The sequence below is a fragment of the Chelonia mydas genome, chromosome 8 (assembly GCF_015237465.2).
Source record: "Chelonia mydas isolate rCheMyd1 chromosome 8, rCheMyd1.pri.v2, whole genome shotgun sequence".
NCBI classification, from domain to species: Eukaryota; Metazoa; Chordata; order Testudines; family Cheloniidae; genus Chelonia; species Chelonia mydas.
Genome location: NC_057854.1, coordinates 44,072,742 through 44,086,277, shown reverse-complemented (window position 1 = coordinate 44,086,277; position 13,536 = coordinate 44,072,742).

Below are 13,536 nucleotides of genomic sequence, written 5' to 3'. Positions count from 1 at the left end.
GTATGTGTAGTGTGTTTTATCTCCCCCTTACCTCAGCGTTCCAGCATGCACCATTAGCGCTCAAAATACATGAATAACATAGCCTTGCCTGGTGGAGTTGTGCAATGGGGACTTTCACAGGTAACCAGAGCTCTGGATTCATGCCAGCATGGTAGTATTTGTCATCCTAATCAAACTTAGTAAATGAAGCAATTATCTCAAAATACAGGAGCCTCAACAAAAGCAAATAGGATCATCTTTACACATCGTACCTTTGTACCCTTACTTTCTGTACCTAGCTGAACCCACCCTCTTGTTTGCCCTGGAGAGATGCTGTATTCATTTCCATGGAGTATATGGGCCCAAAGAGCCAAAGGTGTTAACATGACCCGGAAGCTGTCCAACTTTAAACAGTTTTAAATAAAGAGGGGGTGGGGTTTGGAAACCAGAGACTTCAGCCTGCATAGTTCATGGCAAACAGAAACAAATGCTAAAGCCTGGAGAGTCATTGATGGGGATACACAAGAGAAAAGGAGCTAAAACAAGTCATAAAGCACTTACCCTGGAAAGATTCTGTAAATCAAAGTTAGGTTTTGGTTATCAAATTCACATTTAAAGAGCGATGATACCAGTTAGTCTTATTTCATCAGACCTCCCTTCTTGGGGGCCGGGTGAGAGGGGGGGAAGGGCTTGTTTTGTTGCTCAGTTGCAAGATGTTAAGAATGGTCACCTTTCCTAATCGACAAACAGAGAAGCACAAAGGGGAGAGGCAGCGTAGTAAAGATGGAGGAAATACAGCTTTGTTGATGTTCCCAGGGCTACAGGCAGCAGGTCAGCTACAGCCAGATGCTCTGGTCTGGCCCGTCAGTCATGACAGCAGTTACGCTGGCTCATCTTCTGGTCTGGGACATCACCTGGCTGGTCTGGTCCCTCTCTACTGGTCTCTCTCAGGCTGGGCAGAGCTGGATAGGGTATCTCATCACAGTGTGCTGATGCCAGGTGGTACAGATGACCTTAGGATCGCATGGAAAGCAGAGAGAGGATAGGAGGGAAAATAGTGGGGCGGGCAGGGAAGACAGAGTAGGATCTTGGGTCTCCAGCAGGAGTTTTGATTCATGTGGTCAGGAAGCCCAGATCACAGTGCGGTTGCATCATGATGCAATGACTCAGCAACCCTTGGCAAAGGACGAGAGTCCTGGTGTGGGAGCCTGATGGCCTTCCCCCTCCTCCAGGCATCCCTTAGTTGGTTGATCTGCCCCCAAAAGCCTCTTTCAAAGGGACTCAATAAAGGGGTGATGGGCAGAATAGTCCAGCCTCTTTTTTTCTTACCAATTAGGCCTAACTGCTGACATTCTGAGTTCGGTCTGTTAACTTCCAGGCCCACATTTTTTGTTTACTCAACACAGTCCTTGAGTTGTATGACGGAGCCCCTGGTGGGCAGAGGAACTCAGCCCGTTCTTCACTTTTACACCGTTTTATAGAACAGGCTTTGTTGGCCTTGTTGCCTTTTCCCATCAGTGTTTATCATGTGATTGGAACACTGATAACCTGGCTCCACTTTCCCTGCCGTTGAGCTCACAATTAGGGTAAATTTGTGGCCCAATTGGTATAACAGCTGTTTTTTGCAAACTAGAAATGTACAGCACTTTTCATACCCAGGCCCTGGACACATGGGCTTTGACCCCATGATCTCTAGCCTCAGAAGCAGGAGCCCTACCCCTGTTGTCAGGCCTCCGCAGCGCACAGCTCTTCATACATTTAAAATGATGCATTTCATGCCAGGGAAGACACCTTTCACTTTTCATAACCAGTATGTGTGTGTCCAGAACAGAGCCCACAGCCTCCCCTAGCCCGCAGTCATGCCCTACACAGCAACTCAGCTTTATGTTTCTCGCGGAAAGAAATGTGTGAATTGGTTACAAAGAGCCTCTTAGCTGGGGGTAAAAATTCCCTGTCACTTTGACTGCCAGAGCATCTTTGGGATGGCAACTTGTGATCTTTGCCACCCTGAGTCCAGTGCCTCAGCCTTGGAGCAAAGACTTTGTCAATTATGCATGAAGTGGCCAGGGCCAAAACCTATCCCCACTACTGCAGGAACGAGCAGTTCAGCTGGCACCTCGAACCTGCAAAGCCAGAACTGGCCCTGCTCATGGAGTATGCTGCCTTTTCCTGTTCTAGGAGAGGTCTGCCAACTGGGGCAGGTATTTTCATCATGTGAGAGACAGTTTGCAATTGGCAATTCTTGCAACCCACATAGACCACATCCTTGCCAGAAATGCAAGACCTAACTGGCACATGGGGCTTGGGTTCACTACTTGTCAAGGTTTCAGAGTAACAGCCGTGTTAGTCTGTATTCGTAAAAAGAAAAGGAGTACTTGTGGCACCTTAGAGACTAACCAGTTTATTTGAGCATGAGCTTTCGTGAGCTACAGCTCACTTCATCGGATGCATAGCATATCGTGGAAACTGCAGAAGACCAAGACTCCTGTCCCCGACCTAAGGGAGGGCGTGAAACTGGAAGGGCCTGGTGTAACTCCTACCAAGGAATGGCAGAGACGCTGGGGCATCCATGGGAATGTTGGTGGCTTCGAACTTCCCCAGGTCACCGGCTAAAGTGACCCCGCTCAGTTCAATCTCGAAGGGGGGAGAGATGTGACGAAGTGGGACTGTTCTTAATGTTTCCTCCGAATATTGTGGGGGTGCCTCAGTTTCCCCTATGCAGTTCTTAAGTATCTAGGGGGTGGGGTAAGGGTGTATGATCACTGCAGAGCCCTAGAGGGCAGGTGTGTGCAGGGGTCTGGACACAGAGGATGGCCGACACCCTGTTTCCTGGCAACTGATGGCCTGGGCCCTTCCCCCCTGCAAGGTGAGAGCTAAGGGGTTGGAGAACAAAGGAACCAGGTGACCTCCTGGCCCGGGAAAGGAACAAAGCCCAGAGGAGGAGGGGCTGGAGGGAGTTTCAGTTTGGGGCTGGCTAGGACATGGAGTGAAGTGCAGACGTGGTTGTCTGGCTAACTGCCCTCCAAAATGGACCCAGCTGAGGGGTCCTGTTCTCTGCACCTGCAAGCTCTGTTTTAAACCATGTTCCTGTCGTCTAATAAACCTCTGTTTTACTGGCTGGCTGAGAGTCCCGTCTGACTGCGAAGTTGGGGTGCAGGACCCTCTGGCTTCTCCAGGAGCCCCGCCTAAGCGGACTCGCTGTGGGAAGCACACGGAGGGGCAGAGGATGCTGAATGCTCCGAGGTCAGACCCAGGAAGGTGGAAGCTGGGTGAGCTTTGTGCCCTGCAGACAGGCTGCTCACCGGAAGGCGACTGCCCCAGAGTCCTGACTGGCTTCATGGGGAGCAGTTCCACGATATGCTATGCATCCGATGAAGTGAGCTGTAGCTCACGAAAGCTCATGCTCAAATAAACTGGTTAGTCTCTAAGGTGCCACAAGTACTACTTGTCAAGGGAGGATTGCTGCATGCTACTCAGAACTTTCACCTGAGATGTTATTTCGCCACGTTTGTGTTGCACAACCATCCTGTCTGTGCATGTCAGGCACAGAGCCTGTGACTGCTTGTGTTCCGGGATGCGTTTTATCCAGCACGTACACTAGATTCTGCAGACTCAAAACCTGCATTTAAAACAAAGTCTCTTCACGGCAGGGATGTGAAGAAACCTTGCCAGGTGCAGTGTTGCCCCAGCGTGACACTGCTTAGTGATGTGTGGGCTGAGTCATGTTTGTCTCCTGAGGAGGTGCTGACTCTTAACTCTAATGACATGTTGAAGGGCAAATTTCCACATAATTTAGATGTGCAGCTGTGCACCTGCTTTGTGCACACAAGTCCAGTAATTGTGTATGCACAGAGGGCAGAAATAGCACTGGGCCTACATGTCCTGCCTCTCTCCCCACTGAATGTAACTAACGTTACTAACCAGAAGTTGCGTTGCTGTGTTGAGGCAGCCCTCTCCGCTGCTCTTGGGGCAGAGCTCCTATCAGCAGTGGGAAATGTGCTGTAGATGGCCAAGTAATACTCTAACTTTGTCATCCTGGCCCCTGCTTTAGGACGGTACTTTGAATCTCCCCGGAGAGTTGGCCGGGGGTGTCAAATGCAGCCCGCTTCTCCAGGCCAGGCCACCTGCTCTGTAGAGCTCACCCGGAAGTAGGCAGGTCTAGCGTGTATCTTAACAGCTCTTGAGCAAGTTTAGCAAGGCCTGGCTAGAAAGTGAGAAGGTGTGTGAGGGGGCTATCTTATTACGTCACCCCCCTTGCCTGTCTAATATGGGACCAACACAGCTACAAAGCCACTGCCTGTTCCCAAGCGTCCTCTAGGGTGTCCCTAGCAGTATTTTGAGGGCGCTATTCCAAGAGCCAGTTGAAACTTTTCCAAGTTATTTCCCCCTCAAAATGAGATTTTTTTTTTTTTGCCATATTTGTTGACGTCAAATTTTTGGCACCTTTTCAGGGTTTTTTTAAAATGATCCATTTGTTACTGATTGAAAGTGGGGTTCAAGCCTGGCCGCTGCTTGCAAGGGGCTGTCAAACCAGCCAAGCTCACCAGGCCATGAAACATGTTCTAGCCGTGCCCTGTGTGAGAAGGGGTGGTACAGACCCAGGGAATCCTGCACCAGAGCCTCTCCAGCTGCCCTCTTCAGGCCCATGTAAGTCCCCCTTTGTGCTACCAGAGCAGCTTAAAGCTTTTGTGCCAGGATCTGGCCCCAGGTGTCTGATGAAAGGAGATACACACTCATTAACCATTGTGGCTGTCCCTTACAGCCTGGCTCCCTATTTGCCCTCCCATGGCAGTCCTGCTGCCAGCGGTCCCAGCCCTCTCTCCCCAAAGCTGGTGTTTGGCCCTTGCTGACCAGGGTAGAGATGGGGCAGGTGGGGGAAGGTGCTTACTGAGCTGCCTCTCATTTTAGAGCTGGCCTGGAGCACTTCTATCTCTAGATTGTAAGAGGAAAACAAGAAAACTAAATTAGTTCACCTGCAAGACAGAGCCTGAGCCTGCAACTCCCCTGAGCTGCCTGGGGGTAGTAAGGTTGGAGCCTCATCAGGGAATAAAGAGAATTGGCCCAAGCTGGATAATAATGAATTTATCTGGTTCTCTTCATGTTTGCCTTAAAAAGGAGGAGTTTCACCAGTTGGGAAACTGAGGCACAGAGCAGGGAAGTGACTTGCCCAAGGTCACCCAGCAGAACAGAGGCAGAGCTGGAGCTAGAACTTATGGATCGTGAGGGTTCAGGACTCTTATCCGCGAGGCCAGAGGAGGGCAAACTATGGCCCGTGGGCCACATCTGGCCCACGGGACCATTCTGCCCGGCCCCAGAGCTCGTGGCCCGGTAAGATAGCTCCCAGCCACTCCCCTGCTGTTCCCCATCCCTCGCAGCCTCAGCTCATTGCGCCACCGTGTGGGCAGCGCTCTGGGCGGCCGGGCTGCAAGCTTCTGCAGGGCAGAGTGGCAGCGTGGCTGCCAGATATGCTGCTCTGAGCCACATGGTAAAGGGGCCAGGGGGTTGGATAAGGGGCAGGGGGTCCTGGGGGGCAGTCAGGGGACAGGGAGCAGGGGGCAGTTGGATGGGGCAGAGGTTCGGGGGTGCAGTTGGGATGGGGAACAGGGGGCAGTTGGATAGGGCAGAGGTTCTGGGGGGGCAGGGGACGGGGAACTGGGGGGGAGGATTAGATAGGGGGTGGGGTCCCAGGAGGGGCAGTCAGAGGACAAGGAGCGGGGGTGGGGGTTAGAAGGGTGGGGGGTTCTGAGGGGGGCAGGCAGGGGACTGGAAGTGGGAGGGGGCGGATAGGGGTCGGGGACCAGGCTGTTTGGGGAGGCACAGCCTTCCCTATCTGGCCCTCCATTCAGTTTCGCACCCCGATGTGGACATCGGGCCAAAAAGTTTGCCCACCCCTGTGCTCGGTCACACTGCCTTCCGTGATCTTATATTGGCTCAGCACCACCTAAACTTGAGGATGCTGGCCAGGCAATATTCTGGAAAGCATGTTCTGGGGGCTCCTTGGGCTTTTCAGAGCTGTATCCCAGAGGCAGCTGCTGCTGTCCCGGCGGTTCTACCCATTCATCAGGGAACAGCTTCAGGTCTCAAACTCCTAAACTGCATTCCCAGCAGTATCCAGGCGATGGCACCAGCGTAACACAGATGCTGCCTAGGCCAGGTTTAGTTGGGAGGTGGGACTCGATTGCTTTTAAAATTCTATTGCTTTTACCATGTTCCCCTACTTAGCTAAAAAGCATTTCAGAGTTCCTTCTTTTCCTCTTGTGTAGTGCTAACATTTGCCTGTTACGATGGTCCGCCTATTTTTAAATGGCGTTTGTATTACAAAAAATAATACAACAATAATTTCTTGGTGTTCATCAGGCTTGGGCCCCTTGTTAATCCAACTACAGTATCGGCACTTGAATTCTCTCTTTATATGTCCATATGCTATGAGATGTAAATCCTTCAGATCTGGCTTTGGTAGAGCCAACGTTTCCCAGTTACAGAAAAAATAGCTGCAAGACCCTGATCCTTGCAACAGAGCAGAGAAAGATTTTGGGGGGACGGGGAACTCAGCCCTGTTACAAACATTTGAGTGACAGGCCTAGGATACGTAGTTCAAAGCACTGGTCCATAAAGGGTGGACCAGTTTGAACCAGTTGATTGTCCTTTTTAGCCAAGCCCTTAATAAAGCACAAAGGTTCCTTCAATTCTTTTGGAAAGGCTCCTTTGCATTGTTTTCAGTTCCTTTCATGCCTCGCTGTGACATTTGCAACAGAGTGAGGAAAACCAGCTAACCGGAGCCAGGAGTACAGAACAGACACAGAATCATAGAGCCACAGGGTGAGAAGGGAAAGCAAGGGTCAGCTAATCTAACCCCCTCCCAAGATGCAGGATATGTACATGCTTCACTTGAAGCCCGTGAGCAGTGAGTCCCATTGACTATGATTGAAAAACTCATGTACTTAAAGCTACTTATGTAAATCTGTTTCCGGACTGAAGCCTACAATTTTTAAGGTGTAATTTCTTTTCTGGATCAAACTGGAGAGGCACCTTGCCCTTTGAAATCAAGAGACCTATGGCCCAGATTCAAACCCGGTGTTAGCCACCGTACCTTAATGGATTGCAGTGGAGCCCTGCCAATTTACAGCAGCTGAGGATCTGGCCTTTGATATCTGACTGGTCTAGGTTTTCTAGGTGACTTTTTGAGTGCAATGCAAGCAAACTGAGACGATGTTAAAATTCCCCAGAATTCAGAGTTATCTGCCCTCTGGACAATTCCAGAGCCAGAGAACTGCTTCAAAACTAGGTGTAGAAGATTTCACGTTTCTTTTCAAGGGCACCAGCATTCGGAGAAGATATGTCTTAGTGGGATGAAGCTGGGGTGCTTACAAATTTCTGCCTCCAGTCAATATAAAGTTAAATGGACTGTATATGAGGCGTAAAGGAGGGGAGCAGAGGAAAGATAAAGGAGAGTCACTTCTAGTGGTAAAGGGGAGAGGGGAGGATCTTGCTTCTTGGTGTTAACTGAAAGGCCACTAGAGAAACAGTGGCAAAGAAAAAATTAAAGCATAGTTAGTCAGAGTATTCTCATGGCTGAATGGTCTGTGGCAGGAATTGAACCCAAGACCAGGCTAGAAGAACATACAGGCCCTTTAGCTGGAGAAGTACAGGGTCATCACTAGGGGCTGCCACGGGGGGAAATGGGGAATGACGGTGGGTTAGGTGTGGGGGAGAGGGGAAAAGTCATGTATTTGTGGTAGGGGGCACTGAGAGTCTGTGCCGGGGAGTTAGTCACATGCCCTGATGTCCCCCTCCATCTGAGACACAGACATTAAGTGTGTTCCCTAGCCACATCAGTGCCAGCAGTGGGATCAGAACCCAAATTCTGTATGCACAATCCCCGGTTCTAAGGCACTGCTCATCCCCCTGCACCTCTGCAGGTTCTCAGAGTTCCACTTGAGGGAGACAGAAACCTCTGGGTAGGTCCAGCAGGAGTCTGGCAAGCAGAAAATCAGTGTCAGGGGGTGGGTGAGCCAAGCAGATTCCAGGACAGGCCCTTTCTGCTGGCTGAGCTCCCAGTTCCATTCCTCCCCACAGTGGGAACACACCTGCACCATCACTTAAAGGCCCAGTACAGAATAGGTGCCCATTTGAAGTGCATTATTGGCCCCCTGAGAGCCCTTTCAGCTGGGAATAGGACCTAGGAAGTCACCCCTTTGGGCCTAGCTTCGAAATGGAATCTTTAGAGGAGCCCACAAGCTCAGGAAGTTAGCCTAGTCTTGACAGTAAGCATCACCTAACACTTACTCAAGTCAAATTCCATCTCCCATCATGCTGCCCAGCCCCTGGCTGCAGAGTTTCTCGCAGTCTGCTCTGGAATTGCACTCCCTTTACCAACTCCTGTTCTAAAACACTGATAAAATCCTATAAAAAGACCATGTTTAGTTGGAATAAAGTTGAGAGAACACAGCAGTTACATAAAGGTAAAAAAATGACAGGAGTGCAGAAATTACCACAAAACCACAGCATTACAAACCCAGAACATTCAGAATTAAGGTTACACTTAAAAGAAATCCAAACATTTGACAGTCCTGAAGTTAAAATCGGGCAGGGAGCAGTCTGAGATTTTGAAAAATTGGGCCATAAAGTCACAATCTCAAATTTTTGCAAACTGACAAGCCCAAACCAAATTTAGATGGGGGGTCAATGGAAACATTTTGTTTTGATAATTTTGAGATGTTTTGGCTTTATTTTGACCTTTTGTGTGGAGGAGGAGGAGGAATGGTTAATTTATATTTAAAGTAACTAAAATTTCAGAATTTGAAAGTTTAATTTTTTTGGTTTGAAAAGTGCTAAACTGTGATAATTTAACATATCTAAGCTTCCACCCCCCCCCCCCCCCCCCCCCAGTTATCAAATCAAGAGTGGCAATAAAACTGACCTGTTCCTGTGAAATGTTTTGGTTTTGAATAATCTGCATTTTTCTGAAGAAAAAGTGTTTTATCCCAACCAGCTCTACTGGAAATGAAGTTAGGACCCCAATAGCCTTAACTCTGCCCTGTAGTGACATCATGCAATAACCATACACTTCTGATTATGAAAGTTACTTTGTTTTTGTCCCAGATTACTGGAAAAAAGACACAAGGGTGTCGTTCATATTCCTCCCCCCACCCCCCATGTTGCCACCACAAGGCAGGTTTAAAGGTTATTTTGATGCCTGAACTGTTGACCTTTTCTTTCTCCTGGCCAGGGGTTTTTCAGTTAGACATGGACAATTATCTCAGAACTGCAGCAATGCAAAAACAGTCACAACCACTGCCTAGAACCTCTCATGCCCAAATCCAGAACATCAGGCCATTATCGCCAGGGTCATACTGCTTCCTCCCCACTTCCCTCAAAAAGGAATTGTGACTCACACACTGGATGTTATTTCAGAGTGTGCAGGACCTTTGTTTTCACAAGCAACTGGAGTACTGGGTGGGTACGGCAATGCAGGAACTCAGATTCAAAGCATAAAATACCATGAGACCAGCGTGACATTTTGGGGTTTCATGTGTGTAGCATTGAAAAATACCTAGAAATCACAGAGGATGCAAATGGAGTTTGAAAGACACCTTTCCTTTGCACATCCAAACTGATGATTGTCAGGAAAAAGAGCCAGCAAACTGCTAAAGCCCTTGTCTACATGCATCTCCCTGCTTCAAAAGATCCGCAGTCGAAGGCCCTTCGATTTCCCATGGAAAGAAATTTGTAAACAGCCATGAGGTGTCCTCTCTGAAACTGAACAGCGGCCAAAGTGATATGCAGAGGTAACACACCCCCAAAACACAGTCAGCACTAGATGCATGTTCACTGCTCTCTCACTGAAAAGCGTTTGGGAAGCAGGCATGACATATTAACCAGGAAAGACATATTTGTATTTGCACTGCAGACAAGTACTTGGAAGAAATGACAAACACAGCAGGTCCATCCATCATCATCACAACTGCACCAAGCCCTAGGTTACCATCTTACCCATGAGACCAACCTTCTTTACAGGATGAGCCTCCTTCAAATGAGAGCTTATGTCAAGCAGGGGTAGATCTAAAGGGCCAGAGAGACACAGCTATCTAAGATCTAAGTCCAAGTGGATGGCCAAGTAGCTTGGGGTTAGCTCTGGTAGAAAAACTAGGTGAGGCAATCCCAGCTGCTTCCTACTAGGAGCCATTCTCCCATTTGTACACAGCTCCTTGGGCTGTTTCAGTCTCTCATGTATTTCATTGCCTTGTCTGGTTTATTGCAGACTAACGTTATATGTCACTAGAAGTGAATCCGTTCCTCCTTGCCTCTCCCTAGTCAGGCAAACAGCAGATCGCAGAGTCCAAAACAAGCTCTTTTCTTGGGAGGTCAAGGTGTTGGTTCCAGGAGTCAGTGAGCCATTACATGCTGAGAGGAGAGTGGCCTGGATTCAGGGCCTGGAGCACAGCAGGGAGCATGGGAGCAAGTAGTGCATGAGCAAAGGGCAAGCAAGGAAGAATAGTGGGTTTGGCAGCTGACTCTGAAAGTGAGTGGTGGGGAGGCATTTGAAAAGCCAGGCACATAATGCATATTCATCCATATGCAAATTAGGGCATTAAGAGATTTGCATAAATTTTCCAGATTGCTGGACCTTCTGCCGTCACAAGGATGAGCTCTGACCCAGCAGGTCTTTTCCATCTCTCATTGCTAAGATGAGCCGTGCAATATCCCAGTGGGCCCAGCCGGAGGCAGCGCACACAGACCCCAAGCTGCTGTTTACATACCTGAGAACACTGTCTATTTGGTATCTGTTCAGTCCCTCACTCAGGCTCTGGTGACACTCGATGCGCAGGAGACGTTTTATAATGAAGATGAAGCCTTTCCCCACCTAGGGCTCTTCTTGATTTTGTTCACGTATGTTGCAAGACCCGCCCTCGCTCATGTGACTAACAGCTTAAGACCAGGGGGAATGTGACCGTGTCTCTGGCTGCAGAGGCTGCATTATGGAACCAGAAGGAAAGCTAGCTGGAGGGCCTGGGGACCCGAAAGGATGGCCTGCAAGGGTGCAGGCCTAGAACCCAGGGAGCTGTCCTACGTCCTGGCAAGCATCAGCAGGCCTCACTGAGGAGCTGTCTCCGGTGCTGATCTGACTCAAGGCTTCTTTGGGAGCTGGAGGAACTTCCCAGCAGATTCCTCCAGAAGTGGAAGGAGGAGGGGAAACAGGGCTGGATGAAGCTCATCCCTTGTTGGAAAGCCAGGAGTAGAGGCCTTGCATGTGTACATTATTTCTGGCACAGAGAAGACGCCCTGCTCAGGGGGTTTGCAAGACAGCCACAAAGCAGCTGACTTGCACCCTCATTGGTTCCGGATAGTAAGCAGCACTCCGCCAGTTCTACCCACACGGCTGGCATTGCTGAAGGAGGACGTTTTCCAGGCTGCTGAGTCAGGACACCTCTGCAGCCTATTGCACTACAGGGAAAAGACTGCAGGTTACCAGGCTGTCTCCTGCTGAAGAGTCCAAGGCTCTGAGAACTCCAAGCAAGCCCAGAGCCTGGAAGATGCTGCTCCTCCAGGACTACTCCGGGTCATGGTGCAGCCAAAGAGTGGAACTGTGAGTCAAATTCCCTTAAAATGAATGAGGGGAGGAAGGACAGGATGGGGTCAGACACCCAAAATACATCAGCACAGGGGAAATGTAATGTTTTATTTACCAATGCAATGACTGTGTGGGGTGGTGGGGCATCGCTAGACCCCCATCTAGATTGTAGGAGGCCTCAGGGTGAAGGGGGCAGGTAACACAAGTGAAGGAATGTCTGCTTACATGAGCACACCTTCTAAAACTCCATTCAGTGGGGAACTTGTGTGAAGCTTTCAGCCTGAATTGAGGGCCCTAGGCTCTGGTTTGTCTCTGCAGCTAGTCAGCCCCCTTCTCTGGCCACTTCCCCCACCCACCCCTCTTCCAATAGGTGCTCTTCTTTGTTCTAGCCATTGATACAACTTGCCCAGCTCACCTTCTCTGGCCAGGAGGAAGCATGCACCCACTCCCTGAGGCCCAGATCCCACCTGTTAACCTGCACAGAGACATCCCCCAGGCCTACACTGACCCCTCATGGTGTGGCCAAATTTGAACTGAAGTAAATGCGTTCTGGCCATTTTAAATTTCCCCTGGGATTCTTTCTACTGCCTGATTCACACCATTTAGTCTAGCTGGGTCCCGCCCCAGAGGTGAATGCATTTCAGTGGTGAGTAGAAGGATTACATACATATGGCCTAATCCTGCCAGGAGCTGGGTATCTCCTGGAAGCTGATGGGTACCCTCATTTCCCACTGAATCCCCCCAGGACCATGCAGGATCTGGGCCCTGGTTTGTCAGCTGCCTTGGGATGCCTTTTGGTCCTGCTTTGAGCAGGGGGTTGGACTAGATGACCTCTTGAGGTCCCTTCCAACCCTGATTTTCTATGATTCTATGATTCTATGAAAGCTGCTTTAGGCTGTGAATACGGGATGTTACAGTTACTGCCCAACACAGTTCCCTGGGGACAAGTGCCCGCATCCCAGTGGAGCTACATCGCCAGGCCCACATGGAATTCACTAGCTGCATGTTAGGATTTAAACTCAAGTTTCAGCGTCCCATGGCCCTAGGTTAGTCCCTTACCCCACTCTGCCAAAAGGGGCCCATGCTACTCTCCAAGCACTTGCCCCTGCCTGTGCTTTTGGGTTCATTTACTTTTGAACAAGGCCATGTCTACGCTACAAAAGTACTCCAATTTTACAGAAGTCGATTTTGGGGAACAGATTTTATAAAGTCGAGTGCATGCGTCCACACTAAGCACATTAATTCGGTGGTGTGCATCCACAGTACCATGGCAAGCGTCGACATTCTGAGTGGTGCATTGTGGGTAGCTATCCCACTGGAATTCTGAGCTGAGCTCCCAATGCCTGAGGGGGCCAAAAATTTGTCGCGGGTGGTTATGGGTAAATGTTGTCAGTCAACCCTCCCTCCCTCCGTGAAAGCAACAACAGACAATCATTTCACGCCCTTTTCCCTGGATTGCCCGAGCAGACGCCAAGCATGGAGCCTGTTCAGCTCACTGCAGCAGTTATGACCATTGTAAACACCTCGCGCATTATCGTGCAGTTTATGCAGAACCAGCACCTGAAAAACCAGGCGAGGAGGCGACGGCAGCGCGGTGATGAGGACATGAACACAGATTTCTCTCAAACCACGGTCCCTGGCAATTTGGAGATCATGGTGCTACTGGAGCAGGCTCATGCCGTGGAACGCTGATTCTGGGCCCGGGAAACAAGCACAGAGTGGTGGGACTGCATAGTGTTGCAGCTGTGGGATGATTCCGGCCTGGAAACTTTCGCATGCGTAAGGGCACTTTCATGGAACTTTGTGACTTGGTTTCCCCTGCCCTGAAGCACAAGAATGCCAAGATGAGAGCAGCCCTCACAGTTCACAAGCAAGTGGCAATAGCCCTGTGGAAGCTTGCAACGTCAGACAGCTACCGGTCAGTCGGTAATCAATTTGGAGTGGGCAAATCTACTGTGGGGGTTGCTGTGATGCAAGTAGCCAAT